At 36.5% G+C, this 17,946-nt stretch overlaps 1 protein-coding gene across 6 annotated transcripts in view; it reads right to left on the reverse strand.

Annotated features, from left to right (window-relative positions):
- Positions 1-17,946, reverse strand: part of MSRA (methionine sulfoxide reductase A) — a 188,581-nt gene that overhangs the window by 21,497 nt on the left and 149,138 nt on the right. The window lies entirely within an intron of this gene.

A 17,946-nucleotide genomic window follows, 5' to 3' on the forward strand; every position in this document is an offset into this window, starting at 1 on the left:
ATTTGAAATGTCTTATATATTTCTGACAATTTCTCCAGTATCCTGTATTAACCATGCATTGTTTTATAATAATCTCTGTAAGATTATAATTCAGTATACATTTCAACCCTTTCTTCCACATACTCTCCCATAGGTCCAACTATATATTACACTTATTTGTAATATAAATTTATATTTTAAAAAATTGCCCATTTTATCATGCAATCTTTAACTTGTTCATCCTTTATTTCCATTTTCAATAGAAGTTTAAATACTTCTAAGGAATAATATGATCAGCATTGCTACAGAGCTGTACATCTTATTCAATTTCATCTTTTTCAAATTCATAAATTAGCTGAGCATAAGAAAACCAACAGCATGTAAAATCTTCCAACTCCAAGTTTTCTTTTTAAGTTAAAACTTCCTTGGGAAAAATGCAGCAAAGCAGCATAAATTAATCGATTTTGTTTAACTATCAATTCCCTTCTAAAAAAGACCTTAGGGGTGACAACTATAAAGGGATTTTAGGAGACAATTTTGCCTTATACCTATTCCAAATTCTCAGTATGGTACGACTAATAAAATTGATTTTGAAACCTACATTCACCTGAATTTTGTTGTAGCACAAATAACTGTGCCATCCAAACTTTAAATCATGCTCTTCCAGTTCCGCTAACCTCTATTTCTTAAAGTCACCCATTCTTTCATCCAAACTAAACCACAAGTTTCAAAATACAATTTTAAATTTGACAATCTTAAACCACCATCCCCTTTCTTTAGCATTGTGCAGGAGTTTGTATTTAATTCTCAGTTTCTTGCCTTGCCAAATAAATTTAGAAATACCTTTTTGCCATTGATTACATGGTATCTCAGGTTCTGTCTCAATAAAAATAACATTATAGGTTATTTTTATTTATTTATTTATTTTAATTATTTTAATTATAGGAATTCTTCCCAACAATGATAATTGTAATTTTCCCATTTCAGCATATCCTTTTTTAACTTCATTCCATAACTTCACAAAGTTATTTTGCAACAACATGCAATTCATATTAGTCAAAGTAATTAATCAAAGTAACACCCAATTATTTAATTTTTCTCAAATTTAAAACCACATTTCTTCATCAGAGCATCTTGATTTCGTGTAGTCATATTTTTAACCAACATCTTTGATTTCTGTTTATTAATCTTAAAACCCACTAACCTGTTAACATATCAAAATATTTCAATTTTTTCATCAAAGATTCATTCCTTTACAAAGGGTTCTGTAAGATCTAAACCAAATCGTCAGGAAAAGTTCTCAATTTTAAAATCTCATTTTTAACTTTTAGACCTATTATCTGCTCATCTTGTCTAATAAAAAACTTCAAGAACCAAAATAAATAAAAAAGGGGACTGGACTTTCTTGTTTTTTTTTTCCTTGAAAATATTTTGCTTCATATCTAAGAAATTTCTTCAGTTCTAATTGAATGGTGGAAAATGGTAGGATTTATATCCATTTTTCACCATTCAGTTAGAACTGTAGAAGCTTCTTGGATTAGAAGTAAAATATTTTCAAGGAAAATAAAATCCAAGAAAGTCCAGTTACCTTCTGGAAAAGCATCTTTGGGACAATCATGACCTGGATGAATGAGAATGTCCATAGATATTATATATGAATGAGTCAGATGACAGTGAGATAAGTGGCAAGTAAATTAATAAATAAGAATATAGTCACTATGATTTATAAAACAGAGTTTATAGATTTGCCTGTTCTACAAAGCAGATCATTATGGCTTATTTTTATAACTGAAATAAATCTCAGTTTAGAGAAGTGGTTTGATTATAATATTGGCTTAGAAACCAGGAGACCATGAGTTCAGCTAGGTGACTTTGGGCCACTCACTCTCACTCACAGGGTTGTTGTGGGGAAAATAGAAGGAGGAAGATGTGTTGGATATGTTCACCGCCTTGAGATATTTGTAAAAATAATAAAGTGGGTTACAAATAAACAAACAAACAAACAAATAAATAAATGATAAATTATGTGAAAACCTTTTCTACAAGATTCCTGGTGGGAATATCTTTCAGATTTATCTCAAGGGGTCAAGGCATGGTATGATGGGGTGTTGTTGTTTGTATTTTATTCATTGAATTTATTTTCTGCCCATCTCACCACAAGGCGATCCCATTGATGTAGCCCAGAAGGCATAATGCATTTATCAAGTTGACATATTCATCATTTTTATGCTGCACGTTTTTCCAAGAATTGGGTAATTTGAGAAAAATAAAAGAAAAGAGGATAATGACAATATGATTTATTCCATTTTTATTCAAACAAATAAACCCTTGGGGGGGTTGCCTCCCATACACTTCCTTCCTATTTGTAATAGAGCTTTAGTTGGTAGACCGATGATATTTCAACTGAATGATGCAAAGGATTATGCTTTTGGGGGAAACAAATGTCAGAACTTTTAAAAATCTGATGGCAGACAAGACAATACGCAATGTCATTTTATCTGATGAAAAAATTAGTCTAATAAAATGAAGTAATAAAAATATGGTGAGATGGAGAGACAAAGAATGCTGCAAACTATGGGGCTCATTGTGTGCCCAGAGAGCCAACCCATTTTCCTCATCCCGATCAGACTTGGAATATGGGAATGACCGTGACAGAATACTCCTTTTTGATGCTTGAATGGAGGCTCAGACCATCACTGATGAACAAATCAATAACAGCAAAGTTTTACACACACCCCTTTCAAAATGGTAGATGAGATATTTTCAAGGGCTCCAAAGTTCCTTTATCAATACCTGCTTGAACTGAATAGCAAGATTAAAACATAGCACTCCTTCTGATAAATTTTTGTTAGTGCTGGCAGTGAATACAAACAAAGGCTTGTGACCCCTAGCATCCACCCTGCAAACCATAAAGAATAGATGTAGAAATATAAAGATGGCAGCTTTATAGGCAACTCAAAAGGATAAAAATGAGACCTTCACACACAATTGAATTGCACCTATATGTCGCATTCTCCTCTTTTTGATGGGCTGGAGTTAAAGCAAAAGGAATACTAGATTACATTCCCATTATCCCTTCAAATTCATTTTTGTTGCCTTGCAACATAAAAACTGCATGAGGAAAGCAGAAAATATATTAATATTTGAAGGAATTTTAAAATTTATTTTTATTTGAGAGTCCTGTCCTACCATTCCTAATGATTTTGCATCATTCAGAACATTCTGCAACAATTTAAAGCTGTGATACAATATAAACAATGCATTTAGTAAAAAGGAAATAATATAAAAGAAGAAAAAATTATCAAGATAAAAACCACAATCAAAGGATCTGCATGTAGTAGACAAAATCCTGCTGAAATAAAATGGCTCCCCACAATTTGCAAAACAGACATGAGGTCATCTGTCAATCATACCTATATTCTTTGTGGAAGACAGAACTTCCAATGAGGCGAGGAAAGCCAGTGACTGCATTTTCTCTGCTCCATGCTGGTAGCAGAGTATTTCAGCCTTAAAGGCAGCTGGATGTCTGAAAAGAATGCACCAGTTCTGGAAAAATAGTACTAATAGTCATAGGTGCCTTGCATGCAATCCCAAAACAACTGAAGCACTACTTGAACACCATCGGCATTGACAAAATCATCATTAAGTCAATTGTTAAAGGCAGTTTTACTCAGAACAGCTTACATCCTACAATGATACCTTTAATGTCATCAAACAACAATATCTTCATAGGGTGGGACTCAATAGGCGGATAAAAATCCTACATCCAGTTTAAACATCTGACTGACTGTGCAATGAACTGTCAAGCACCAGAGAAATCAGAATATTCAGGCTGTTCAAATAAGTATAAAGATATATATATAAAGCTTAAAAATCTATTAACAGTTAAGAGAAATTAGTGGGAGTTAAGAATAGAAAGGAATTCAAGATGGGCTGGACTCATGACTGATGACATATTTGACCCCACCCTCAGGCTCAGCCTGGTCATCTCATACATGAACCATAATAAATAATAACTAAAGAACTGGCTTGCATACTGGACAATAAGAACACTCAGCACCATCCTTCTCCCCTCATTGTGTAACATCTTGTCTTTCTTTTTATTTTTCATTAAACTAGAAAAAAAATCCAACTAAAAATATGTACCCATACAAACTTGGCAAGTTAGAAAAGTGAGAAAAATTATTTAGAAGAATACTGCAGGAAAGTAGGTCCCTCTTTTCAGAGAAAATATTAGTACAAATTATCACCTATAACTCTATGGTTTTTTTATGGAAATATATTGCTACAAAGTTGTATTATGATAATATACTTCATGAGTCAGGGAATGCACAGGAGTTGCAGAGAAGCCTTTTCCTATGTAGGCCACCATATAGTGCAGATCTTCCTGCTTTCAGCCAGTTTTTTTATCTCCATGGCACCAAAACTGTTCCAAGAAATGTCATTTTGGAATATCTGTGGTCTGTTCCCTTCATGACTGTAACAGAAGCAGGGTTTTTTTTAATAATTATGTTATCAAAGCAAGTTTTGCAGTAGAACCTATTTATACCTCTGTGGGGCCTGAAAATTTGATTCATCCCTGATCCAAAATAGTAAACATCTGGGCATTTACATTTATGGATAATGTCCCTGCCCAGAACAAATACAGGTAGTCCTTGAAATATAACCATTCATTTAGTGACCATTTGAAGTTGCAATAGGACTGAAAAAAGTGACTTATGACCATTTTTTACACCTATATCCATTGCAGCATTCCCATGGTCACATGATCAAAATTCAGATGCTTGGCAATTGTCAGGTATTTATGACGTTGCAATGTCTGGGGTCATGTGATCATCTTTTGAAATCTGCTGACAAGCAAAGTCAACGGGGAAGTCAGATTCACTTAAGAACCATGTTACTAAATTAACAACTACAGTGACTCACTTAAATGGGGGTCAATCAATCATGAACTTGCACTTTCAGTTATAATTTTGCATGTGGTTGACCAACTAAACATATTTTATTTTTAAAACCCAGCTTTTATAAAACAAATAGGTAGAAGATGATTATATTCTTATATCATATTATAAATAATAAACTGTCAGCCTAGATCAAGTACTGAAAGAAGCAACCAAAGGCAACAACTAAACATTGCAACTGGCTTATAGAACTTACAGTTTAATAATAATCTACACATTTTAACTCAGTTTGTTCTTTGGATGTGTCCTAGATTTGATCTATACTAACATCTACTACAGTTCCTGTTCCAAATCCATATGTCCTTCTGGAGGATAGTTGATAAGTTGTCTTTCCATCATATCGTCACAAACTTTCCAAACATGGACTGTCTCATTACTCACTTCCAATGTTTGCTGCTGCTTTGGCAGTGCAGAATTGAACAATACAGGTGGAGGTTAAAATACTGCTAACTTTGTGTGTGTGTGTGTGTGTGTGTGTGTGTGTGTGTGTGTGTGTGTGAAATCTCTACTTGCATATACAGTTTTTGAGAAAGCAAGATAAGTTACATCTTCTCTTCTCTCCCTTTCTCCTTCTCATTTGCAAGCGAGATGCTCAGCAACCCACCTTCCAGGTTGCAGTAAACAGAGAAAGAAGAATTTGTAAATGACATTGTGCCCAAAATATAAAAGTAGCTATAAATACCATACAATATCATATTTCTTTCCTACCTATTTAGATATAGCCTGGCATGCTTGCATGAGTCTCTGCAGCGCACCTGCCCTTTTTCTGTGCAGTATTATGATCCAGATTTTGCAGGATATATGAACTGGGAATGATGGGGGAAAAGTCCTGCATCCTTGAACTTTCTGCTATCTTTTTTCTTATTCTGGGTTTCTATAAATACATAATATAGACTGCAAGGAGAGGGAAAAAGCAAAACAGACCTTTCAATTCTTTAAAGGTGTCTGTAAGTTTTTTCTCTTTCAAGCAGATTTGGGGAGGTCTATTTCTCTATTGCTCTCTCTTTTCCTTCTTTTAAATTCTGGCTGACTTTCATCACTGAAACCTGATGCAGAGAGTTACTTTGTATTCTAAAGGCGTTATTTTAAGAAGAAACAATGCAAATTTTGATTTGGATGGCAGATGGCTGGCAGTTCACTGCTTGGCAGTGCAACATGTATTCTGTGTTAGAAAGTCAGAGCAGCAGGTAGTGCAGCTCCATTTGAAACAATCACAGATGCTAGGAAAGGAGCGGGGGAGGGGCACAAGCTGGTCAGGAAATTAAGAACAGTAGTCAGACTCACAGGGGGAAAGAGAGAGACCATCATTAACTGAAAGTTTCTTTTTTCAATCAGCACTTTCTTTTTTTAAAAAAAAAAGTGCGTGCACACACAAAAGTGAACAGAGTGATGGAAATCAGACCTCCTTTGAGTTCAATGGTTGCCAAGTTGTTTCTAGAAGTCTGAGGTCTATGCGCATCCTTGCTTTTAAAAGGGTGGTATTAGCACCAGGGATAGAAAATGTTTGGGACAATTCATAGATAAATAATGAGGATCAATTTGGAAATGTTCCTGTGGTCTATTTCTCTCTGAAGGCCCTTTCTTACTGAACACAGAACATAGAATAACAGAGTTCTTCTAGTCCAACCCTTGCTCAAGCAGGACGCTCAATACCATCTCAGGCAAATGGCTGTCCAATTTCTTCTTTAAAAGTCTCCAGTGATGGAGCAGCCACAACTTCTGAAGGAAAGCCATTCCACTGGTTAATTGTTCTCACAGTTAGGAATTCAGTTGCATCATATGTCTGTACAGATCCAAAGCAAATCTGTTTTGTGACAGAGATTCCCAGGTGTTTCAAGTACAGCATTACAATTTATGTGAAATTGACAATGGCAGAGCTTTAGGAAGTGGATAACACTTCTCACCATATGCTGCATATACTCCCACCAGCCCTGAAGGTCTCAGAGGGCAGTTCCTGGAAGTTACTTTTCCTGCATAATTTTGATTTTAGGGAAGAATGTGGTTAGGACACTGGACAACTTGATGGTAGCAGACTGGAAGTGTGCAAATACTAAAAGCACAATTTGGATTGGAAGCCATCTTGATTCAACAGGATACAGTTTAAAATGAGAATAATTTAAATACCTCCTGAATCAGAGTTAAATAGATCTTTTGAAAAGAATGCAGGTGGATGGGAAAATTTCCACTGGCAATGGGAGTCAATTTATGTATTTCTTCTGTAAAAATTTAAATGTAAATTCATTTCTGTGGTAAATTCACTTATCTGGCAGTGATTTTGATTAAATTTCCTCACAAATGCAAGAAAAAGTATGATCAATTGTCATGCGGATTCCAGATTGATGGAAGATGCTCATGGATGAAGAAAATACACTGTCCAAAAGAGACTGTGACTCATTTCTGAGATCCTGCTACCTACATCTAAATTAACACTATTTTAACTAGTTAATTCCACTATCCCTTCCAAATACTGATAAATTTCAGGCATTGCAAATCACATTTTTTCCACTACAAAGTTTTTTCAATATTCAAGTTAGGGGACACATTTGGAATTGCAATCTTTGTGTTTTTAGATCTGGAGAGGAGTAGGATAGCTTCTCAGACCATTTTTTTCCTGAATGCTAGGTACTGATAATACTTATGGTACCTCTGATTAATATTTGCAAGCTAAACTCTCGAATATTAAGATCGAATTACCTAAATCATTCACTAAAATGATGTTTTGGATTCCCCCCCCCCCATTTGATGATTTGTTTGATGAAAAACTGCTAAACTTGAATTTTTGTGCCTTCTTTTGCGACTTTTTAATTAATCATAATGACAATATTCTCATATTGTGGATGTTGGATACCAAATATTTTGTGGGAATATATTCTGGATATATTGTGGGCTATTTTCTGTTCCATTGCCATTGCACTGGCATAAAAGTTAGTACAACTATGGAATCTGGTTTAGGATGCTGTAAATTGCTTTGTAATTCTGGTTTTTTATCCATTTTTGAGTGAGAAATGAGAGAAAAGTGCCCAGAAAAGAATTACAGTAGATCAGGGGTGTCAAACTCATGTTGTCACAGCGTCATCACAATGGTATTGGGACTTTTCCCCCCTTTGTTAAACCAGGCATGGCCGTGGCCAGCGCGTGATGCATCCGGCTCGCAGGACAGGAGTTTGACAACCCTGCAGTAGATAAAGAAGTGGAAGCTACTGTACACCCTTGAGACCCTCAGCTATTTCCTAATGCTTACATTGGGGAAGCTTGATGATTATTTGTTGAGATTTTTACAATGTAGCTACCAAAACCAACCAATCATGCCCACGGACAATGTCAGAGACCCTTCAGAATTTCAGACAAATATTCTCCATTAGAAGACATTGGAGACATTAGGAATTGAATCTGTGGCAATTTATAAGAAAAGTGTTTTGTGGAGCCATTGATATTAGCTGAGCTTGACTACCTGACTAGGTAACATTATCAGTAGTACTGATTGTGATGTTTGCTGTTTATATATAGTAGCTTTCCTTGCCATTGTTTGATGTGAAAGAAGTTTTTTTTCCTCAGTAGTTCCTTGATTAGGGTATTGTTTTCTGTTTGATTGTCTGGTGCTAATCCCTACATACCTAGGTGTTGTCTGCTGGAGAGGATGTGTTCTAGTCTTTTTGTTTCCTTCTTACCTTTTTTATTGTCCCTTTTCAATGATGTGTAAATGTGGTTTATTTATGTGTCTATTGATGGTTGATTGGTCTGAATGCCAAGTTTTCGGGAATTCCATAGTGTTTTTGGATTTGACTTGGTCTAAGATACGCACAATTTCCCAACTGTAACTATGGTTGAATCTATATATGTGGTTAAGGAGATTTCAGCCTGTCTTCTTACCACTAAGAAGTATCATAAATATACTCTGCTAGTCTTTTGCTTGTCTGTTCTGCATAGTGGCTGTTACAGTCCTTACAGTGTGGGCTGTAAATGATTCCTGTTCCCCCCCCCTTTTTTTTTTGATTCTTGGATTTTTTGGTTTGCTTAAGATGTAATGGCATCTGGTTGTAATACTCTGCTGTTTGTTTCTGAGATGTTTCAATGTATGGCAGTATTATCCTTTTCATAGTTTGTACTGGTTGTGCTGTAGTGAGTTGAGTGGTGAGGCACTATTTAATAAAGTTGCATAGGTATTCATTTTATTGGAAGGAATTGTATAGGTTATTATCAATCATGTTTTAAATGTATTAGTTCCTGAGAAAATCATACATATAGAATTCAGAGCTGTTAAATGTTAAGGTATAAAGCTTAATTCTTGTCTTTTAGGACTGGGTATATCTTAGTAATGGTTATTAGACTCTAGAGCTCAAAACAGCTGATTCCAGAATTATAAATACCAGCAATTGCCACACTAAGATATGCAGTTCAGTTAACAAAGCCTGAATATCTCAAGTCTAGAGATTTGTAGGATTTATTTCTTGGCTCAGCCATCAAAGGATATTTGAACAGGGAAAAGCCCAGAAATTCCATTGCCAAATCAGTAATGAGCGATCTGGTTTTCTCCAGCTGTTTAGGGCTACAAGTTCTACATGCTGCCTGGAGTTAGTAGGGTATAAATTCTAAACATATATGGGTACCAGTTTGCATACCAAGCACAAATGGAGCATGGTAACTATTATTTCATATATATTGTATACATGCATTCCCATCTAGGGGTAAGCAATATTATGCAGAATATAAAAAGGGAAAAAGCAGTAAAGCCAATAAAATTAAGGGCAGTAGATAAAAAAAAAAAAGAACATGAAGACTAGCTGAAACAATTCACACCAAGATAATTCACTGTAGCTGTTCTTACCTCTCTTTCCTTATAAACCAGTCCTTTTCTTGCCAATCCATTCACTTCTTCCACTCTTTAATTTGATCTTCATTTTGTCATCATATATGATTAAATCACCTCAGTTGCTCACTTCTCTTGCAACTGTAATTAATTCAGCACTCATTTGTTATTGACACTTTTCTTCTTGTTTCATTACACAAGCATGCAAATCCGCACTATACTGTATTTATCTTTATGTTTACTCTGGCATATCTACCTCTCAATTCATATAACAGAGTGGACAAAATCATACAATGTCATTTTTGCTTCCTTTAACAAACATTGATCAAGCATTAGCCACAAGCATCCTACCAGCATTTGCATATCTTTAGCATTCTCTATCCATTTTCCAAATTTTAATAAACATTTTACCTAGGTATATAAATTCATCTATTTGATCCATTTTTTGTCAGTTATGCGCAATTTACAATTGTTCACTCTATTTTCCTTCTGTCAGTATCACACAACCTAGTTAGCAGCCATTGCTAAGTTCACAGTCAGTATGAAGCAGGGCTGAACCAGTAGTGATGACGGCCGGTGGTTCGGAGAACCAGTAGCGATGGCAGCTTGAGGCTCCGCCCACCTGCCCGGTCGTCGTTACTTCCTGGTTTTAACACTATGCGCATGCGCAAAAGGGTTTGCATATGCGCAGAGAGTTGGTGCGTGCACTTCTGAAGCGGTAGGGAAGGTAAGTAGATTTCACCCCTGGTATGAAGTATTTGAAGATTCAGGTTCTCTGCACACAAATGTATTTATGTATATTCATGTTGTCAACCAATATATTTTTAATATCATTACAAACATTTTTGAATTTTATTTATAAATACATTCAATAAATCACTTGTCCCTTATTTTTTGCTAATGGAGGTCTCATATACTTTCACTTTTTTTCTTCCACATCCAATTTTTTCTCAAGAACTACTCCTTGCACTGCCAAATAATGGCCTGTCACCACATTCAGAACTTTCTCCTCCCTTGACTCCTTCACTAATTCTCCTAATCTTTAATCAGAAATAATCACAAACATGCATTTCAATTCACTCATTTGCCATAAGAGCATATTAATAGTTTTTCCCATGAATCATCTTTATTCAGAATATTACACATTTTTTCCAAAATGCAATAGTGATCCTTCAACTGTTATTATTTACTGGAGTAGAATATGCAATTGTCACAAACATATGGATTCTTTCTTTCAAGCATGCCCACATCTACCTAGATTACATCAATTGAAATTTTCTGACACATTATAGCTGTTTCATGATAAGTAACCTAACTTACACCTTCAGTTCACAAGATACACATTAATCAACTCATCCCATAAGATCAGACTACCTTCATTCACATCAACCACTCCCTTCTCTGTTCTTAGTTCCATTTAGCGTATTTAACTTTCTCTCTTTTACTTCATTTGTTAATAAGTTCTAATTATCATGCACTCTTCCTATATTCTATTGTATCATCATGAGATGGAGCCATATATATGGACCGCTGCTGCCCATTATGGTTTTAATCAAATAAAGCCTTCAATAACTTTTATTTTGTCTTAAATGTTCAGTGTTATATATAAATAAAAAACAGAATACAGGGAGGGAGGGAGGGAGGGAGGGAGGGAGGGAGGGAGGGAGGGAGGGAGGGAGGGAGGGAGGGAGGGAGGGAGGAACGAAGATCTCCAGCTCAGTCTTGTCCAATCTGTACATTTGTAGATGTTAAATGAATATAACTTTCAGAAGCCTCAGCTACAACTCTTACAGTATATTGGCAGAGGCTGCCCTAAATATTATGTTTGCAAAGTATTGTTTGAAATTTGTGGGTCAGGTGAGGGAAGCAGGCTAACGATACAATATCTGTTGCTCCCAAGCTCTGTAGTTTCACCCTCTAAGGAGTTGCTTTCTCCTTCAAATGTCTGTTTATAAGGAAGGAGCCTAAACATTCTTTTGCTTTATCAATTTGAAGAAGTTGATTATGACTTTAACTTTTAAAAACTTTTAAAAACTTCTTTTATTGTCAGCTATCATGGGCAGAGAGAGAGAGAGATACATTGTGTAAATAAGGAAGTGGAGGAAGGTTATAGATAAGGCTGTGGTTCAACATATATATTATATTATATATGGATGTGGTGGCTCAGAGGCTAAGACGCTGAGCTTGTCGATCGAAAGGTCGGCAGTTCAGCGGTTCGAATCCCTAGTGCCACGTAACGGGGTGAGCTCCCGTTACTTGTCCCAGCTTCTGCCAACCTAGCAGTTCGAAAGCACGTAAAAAATTCAAGTATAAAAATAGGGACCACCTTTGGTGGGAAGGTAACAGTGTTCCATGCGCCTTTGACGTTTAGTCATGCTGGTCACATGACCACCGAGACGTCTTCAGAGAGCGCTGGCTCTTCAGCTTTGAAATGGAGATGAGCACCGCCCCCTAGAATCGGGAACGACCAGCACATATGTGCAAGGGGAACCTTTACCTTTACTTTATGGTTCAACAATGAAACTTTTGCAAAAAAGTTCTTAGCCTTTCATGGAACCCAGTTAAAAATGCAATACAGGTAGCCTTTGACTTATGACCACAACTGAGCCCAGAATTTCCATTGCTAAGCGAGACATTTGTTAAGTGAATTTTGCCCCATTTTATGACTTTTCTTGCCACAGTTATTAAGTGAATCACTGAAGTTGCTAAATTAGTAAGATGATTGTTAAGAGAAGCTGGCTTCCCCACTGACTTTGCTTATCAGGAGGCCACAAAAGGTGATCACATGACCCCAGGACATTGCAATCATCATAAATATGAATCAGTACCAAGCATCTGGATTTTGATCACATGACCATGGGGATGCTGACATGGTCATAAGTGTGAAAAATATTCATAGGTCACTTTTTTCAGTGCTGTAATTTTGAACGGTCACTAAATGAATGGTTGTAAATCGAGGACTACCTGTAGTAACTCCAAGGGTTGCAGTTAGTTACTTCATATATTCAGAAGCATTTTAAAAATATTTCTAAGCACATAATTTGATTACAAAAGAACATAGTTTTTCTCTGCCACTTGGGGAGACATGAGAAATTGTTTTAAAAAAAAAGTTCAGAAAAAAATCTAGGAAAGGAATACTCCCATTCCTGTATTCTCGCATGCCCTTCTGTATTATTCTGTCATTTTCAATGGCTCTTTCTTGACATGTATTGTAATATGCATAATTTCTTGGTTTTCAGAAGGAACACTGAGGAAGAAGAAGAAAAGGACTGTCATCATCATACTGCTGCTTTGGCTAGTTAGAATTAATAAGACAATCTCGCCCAGAATGCACTTTCCTATGACTGACATGATATCTAGCTATTGTTACCACACTGGATTATTGCTTGACCCATGGTGGCAGTTTAGATACTGTATATATGAAGGCTGATGCTGCAAATTGGATCCCGTTAATATAAAAATTATTTTGAAGAGGTGCTGAACTATACATTTTTTTTTCTTTTCCCAGACTATTTTCTTGCCATAGTTTTGTCTATCATTTTGCTGCTAATGTCTTTCCCACACACAGCTAGAAAATCAGGACTATTAAAATGACTGTGCTAAGTATACTGTATTGGCATGGAAACTGTATCTTGGCTCTGCAGAATACTTCTCTTATTCACTTATGTTTCTTGTTCCCCACACCTATAATTACAGTCTTCTGATCATGACATCACAGTTAATTACCATAGGAATGACTGATGAGGGAAGGAGGGAAAATTCTGATCCTCCAAACAATTATTCCAGTGTGGTTCTTCCTGCCTCCCACTAAGGTCAAGGTAGTCAATATTATTCAGAATACAGCAGGTTTGTAAAACTAGCTTCACTATATTGCAGAACTGGAAACTGATTCAAAGAAATGAAACCACTCCACAAAATATGGTTGTGGAGAATGTTTTGCTTTCAAGCAGTTATTGGATTTACTACTGCGATTAGAAAACCAAGTTTCTAGCTTATTGGGCTACATGAATGTAATCACAATGGCTTATTAAACAGATCACTGTAAAAAAAAAATGTGAGCACAGATGTGCTAATTGGACTTTTGCAATTAATGTATCCCTACAAACACAGCTTATGTATGTGTATAGTTTAAAAGATTTAATTAAGGATGGACAATTGAACAATGGCTAAACCAATATAAAAACATAAAACTTTAAATAAATATAGGATGACTTTCGATATAGAGAGGTTTTTCTTCCTGCTGCAGGACACGGACCATTTCTTTTGAGATAGAAGAATCCCCCCTTTTGAAAGCAGAAAACTCCCATTCAACTCAGTTTTAACCTGCCAATAATAAAGCTGGATTGCAAAACCATTTACATATTCTGTGAAAAGAACACAGATTTACACAGAGATAGTAGCTGCAGCCCAGATATGCTGTAAAAGAAAGATAATTAAGAGAAGGAGAGAAAGAAAAATATCTATGCAATTAACTGCTGCCTACCCACCCCAGGTCCTCAGTACAGGCCCTGGCACCTCTCCCCATCCCTGGAGTTTGGTCCATGTTTTGATTCACAGACTGCATCATGTTTGTACCAGATGGCCCAGAGTTAATGAACACAAACTCATCTCTTTTGTTCACCAGGGAAATGTGCAATACTGTACAAACTGATTCATACATGATGGCTAAAAATATCGGAATATTTTAGGAAGCATTTTAACTGCTAAAAGGTGCTGCTTGAGAGGAAAGTGTTAAAAAGGACATGGTGTGCTTATGCAACATGTTCACATTGTGGCTACGCTGGAGAGCTGGCTTTTGATTAGTTTTTGTTTAACAGCAGCCTCAGATGAAGTGCTCAAATCTGAAAAACCTGCCTGAACATGTGCCATACCATAATAGGGATCATATGGACCACTGGCTGTGTTGGCTGAGGATGATGGAACTCATACTCCAGCACGTCTGACAGCAGCAGGTTGAGAAGGCTGCCATAGAAGGAAAATTCTCACTGATAGTTCATGATCTTAAACGTACTGATATTTATCTAATTCAACTTCAAGATAGGAAAGCCTTATTCTTTAAAATTTATTCCATAAAAGAATCAAACTATGTTGGCAGATCCATAGGAGGTCCATTTCAAGCAGTTATGATGAATTTTATAATAATCCCCATAATGAAGAGTGGGGGGAAAGATAGACACCATGTCCTGTTAATTTCCTCCACTTTTAGTTTAATACTAGAGCTATTTTTTTTTACAAATATATCTTTGAGATATGAGGCATATCCCCAAAGTCCCCAGTCAAGATGGACTATGAATGTTGCTGTATGAAACAGCCTGAGAAATTTCTCTTGCAATTTGAACTCATTTACCTTATTTTAAGGTAAAAAAGTGCCATACAGAGAAATGGTTACTAGTTTCTGGCAGCTCATGATGTCCAGGTTATAAACTTTTGCTGTGCAGCTATTTTACTGGCATAAGGCAAGAGTCCTCTCACTAGAAATGAAACAATAAAAGAAGAGTTTATATCAAGCAAGTCATTTTGAATTTTTTTTTTTAAAGTCAGGGTGTCAGTGTTCCAGAAAAAAACCCAACTCCAAGTAAAAACTCTGAAGCAAGCATTTTTCAAAGTTCTATTTACTAGAATAGGTAAACTGGCACATCTGGGAAAACCCAAATCTGAGAGGTTTGGGTTTTCCCTCAGTAAATCAAAACCCCCCAAACCATCCCCTTACTCAGTCGATCACATGCTCCAATCACCATCCGTCCCATCTCGAGACAGCACTCCGACCACTCCTTCTCCAAATGCAGGATCGACCTGACCTTGACCGACAGTATGAATGCTATTATGTCTAAAGACAACCCCTCTACTAAATCCCCCCTCTTACTTCCCCACACATGAAAAGGTGGCAGCATGGAAGCTTCCGGATTAATATGGCTTCCAAAGCTGACACAGAGTATGTCAAGCCACACACACAAGCAATATACAAGGCTTCATCAATCCTTCCAAGTGCCCTGATGAAAAATAGCAATGTTCTTTCTTGCGACTTCAAGGATGAAAATACACAAAACAGTTGATCAGGTTAAAAAAAAAAAGCCCACAAAGCTTCAAAGCCCTGACTATCCAAACTCCAGCCATTATGCATCATGGCTTCCTAACTGTCATTTTCCTAAAACACTCATTATGGACCAGTTGAAGCTTCTGGTTAGTCTTCAAGGTCAATACCTTCTAGAGCTCTTTGGAGTAGTCCAATTGGAAAATAACTAAAGTGTGAGTGATCGTAAGTGGGGCCTCCCAGCCCAGGAATGAGTGCAACCAGCACAGAAGATGGATCTATGTAAAAGCACCTCCTAGCCATGGATGCCATTGGCTGCTTAAGCAAGAGCCATGAGTCCAGGAGGGCTTGGCTTTCTGGAGTTTTAAGACCTGACTGTTCCCCTGGGTTTGGCCAGGATGGGGGCTGAGCAAGAGCATCGTACATGGTTAGAAGTGCTATGATGCTTGGTTGTATGCAATGGTTTTAATTTTCCTGAGTTTTGTGATTTCGGTATGTTGTGATGAGTTTCCCAGAATTATGTTGCATAGATGAACAGCCATATAAATCTTCTAAATGGATAAATCAATGAAAAGGAGCATAAGGTACTACTTTACACAAAGTTTGGAGCAGTAAAATGTCATTAAGCAGTTTTCTTAACTCCTACAATACAGACACTGCAGAAGAAATAATGTAGCAAGACTAGAGATTAAGACTGTGAAATAAGAATCCTCTCATTCAAATCTTCCTATAGGCATTAACTCTAGTGGAAGGTCTGAGAACATGCTGCATTCTCTCACTAGCTTACATTAAAGAACAATCAAAGTAACATCCCTAGAGCATGAGAGAATAAAGCATGATGATGCATATTACATATTATCCCTAGTAGTTAGATTTCTTTAAATCATTTGTTTTATAGCTTCATGGAATTGAGCAGAAAGGCTAGTGATATATGGTAAATGAGTTACCATATATCATGATCCAGGTTCCATCTGCTAAGGAGTGTCAGGTATTAGTAGGGTTCAGAAAGAGAGCCTTCTCTGAAATGGCACTATCCCCTAGACTATCACCCCTCTGGGGTGATTGGCCCTGCTCCATTGATCTTGAAGACTTGAATCTGTGCTCAAGCTTACTGTAGGTCCTGGCTGTGTTAATGGAGCCATTTTCTTGGCTGTGTCAAGTGACTGTGTCAAATGCAATTTTTGTAATTTTTCTGGTCTTTTATGTCTTGGAGGAAAGGTTGTATAATTTTTAATATTATTAGCTGTCCAGAGTCATGTATTTGAGATGGATGGCCATACAAATCTAATAATAAATTAATACAGAAATACAGAAAAATATTAATATCCTACAGTATGTTTCTTCCAGGAGGTCATAGCATCCCATGCTGCATGAATGTGAATCTTATAAGAGTGAATGGCCTAAAATTATAGAAAGGCAGACTTAAAATAGGGTCTCACTAATCCTATTTCAAAACCCTATTACACTACTCTAAATTCACGTATTTCTTTTATAGATCACTAAAGCTTTGCACTTGTCATACGACTCCTGATGGCTTACAGGGTTAAAAACAATTTTAAACAATATTACTTTCAAAAAGAAGAAAATCAGCCCCCCCCCACCCATATACCCAATACCTAGGAGTGTACTGCACAAACATTAAAACAGCCAAACACAATATTCAATTTGATTCTTGGCAATGTGGTACTGAAGAAGGTTTGCTAATATTCAGAAAGAAGAGATTAGTTGGAACTGGGCAGCTGGGCTTCACAGCTGCCAGAATCACACCAATAAGCAGCCTGTGCCAAACCAATATACAGTATATAGGAAAAGCACATTCTTCCTTTCCCTCCATCAGGAGGAAGTCATGCCAGGCAAGCACTACTCTTTTTCATATCTATAGACAATGCTGAAAACAACACACAACATGGAATTTAGTTTATCTTCTTGAGGAATATTCCCCAAAGCAAAAGTTTTTTTAGAAAAAAGCAAAACATTTCCATTATTTCTGTTTTGAAATAATTTTGCAAGCAAGACAAGACAAGCAAGCAAGCTCCAAAGACATGGTAAAATTACCGTATCACTAACTAGAAAATGTTATCCAGATATCTGTGTCGGTATCTATTTCTCTTTTTCCCTATTTCCATATAAAGTCACACATATCTTCCATATCTCATTGTGCAGATTAA

Source organism: Pantherophis guttatus, chromosome 1 (genome assembly GCF_059756535.1).
Source record: "Pantherophis guttatus breed Tessera chromosome 1, ASM5975653v1, whole genome shotgun sequence".
NCBI classification, from domain to species: Eukaryota; Metazoa; Chordata; class Lepidosauria; order Squamata; family Colubridae; genus Pantherophis; species Pantherophis guttatus.